This window comes from Condylura cristata, unplaced genomic scaffold (assembly GCF_000260355.1).
Source record: "Condylura cristata isolate star-nosed mole 26May11 unplaced genomic scaffold, ConCri1.0 scaffold00019, whole genome shotgun sequence".
NCBI classification, from domain to species: Eukaryota; Metazoa; Chordata; class Mammalia; order Eulipotyphla; family Talpidae; genus Condylura; species Condylura cristata.
The window spans coordinates 40,485,095-40,486,196 of record NW_004567120.1 but is presented as its reverse complement, the minus strand read 5'-3'; positions in this window follow the sequence as shown (position 1 = coordinate 40,486,196).

Sequence of the window (1,102 nt, the reverse complement as noted above, 5' to 3'; positions counted from 1 at the left end):
TCCGACTTGAGGGTAGGACAGGCTTCAGGTTAGTGTGTGGAGCAGAGAAATCACGAATTACTAGTTTGCCTGTTTCCACCTGACAAGCCGGGACCAGCTCCCCAGATGTGTTCAGAGAGGCTTTTTCTCTGACGTTGAGGCCAGGCCTTTCCAGTACATATGTGGCGTTTGCCATGTGGCGCTAAAGTCGGTCAGAGTTTCAAGAGAAACTGCTACCACCACCTTATAGAAAGAATGAAGATAACCTAGATTTAGGGTCTCCTCAAATTACCTTTTGTGGGAGAACATTCCCTGACACAGGACATAAATCCTCTCAGTCTGCCACATTTACTTCAGCATCACAGGCTGCAGATCAGCCCGAGTGCCCATTTGCCATGACAGACCTGTTCCCTGAGTTTCCTTGGATTAGATTTATTCCCACAAAGAGGCGGCCAGCATTGGGTGGGGCACTGCAAGAGGAGAAAGGGTGCCCTGGAGGAGCTGTGGGCATGCAGTAGTCAAAGCTGGGCGGCTCTGGTGAGGCAGATCCACGTGCAGCAAGGCGGCTAGTGGGTGGCTGGAGCTTCCGGCAGGGTGCTCGCTGTGGGGCGGGGGTGCGAAGGTAGAGCCCGAACGCGTGGTGGAGCGTGGGCGTGGGCGAGCTCACCCCCAGATTCTCCCAGAGAGATCAAGGGCACCCAGCCGTGGGCACGGCCCCTTGGGGCGCGGAGCACCATCTCAGGTGACCATAGGAGAAGGCGCTGGCGCAAGATGGGGGTGCCTCCAGGTCCTATTGAGAGGCTCAAAGTCCAAATCAGCCACTTAGGAGCTATGTCACAGGACAAATTACCTCTCTGAGCATTTGTGAAGCGCAATGAGTGACTGCCAAACGCACTGGGAGGGTGAAACGGTGCTCTCAGGATGGGAAAGATCTCCTACTGCAAATCCTGAACTAGAGCTGGCATTTGTTTGTGGACAATCAGCCATCTTCTGTCAACCTATTTTTCAGTTACCTGAAACATGATTTATATACAGCAAAGTTCTCCGTATTTTCTTTTCTTTTTTTTTTTTTTAAAGATTTATTTATTTGTGCATACAGAACTGGGGTACAGGCCAGGGGCGG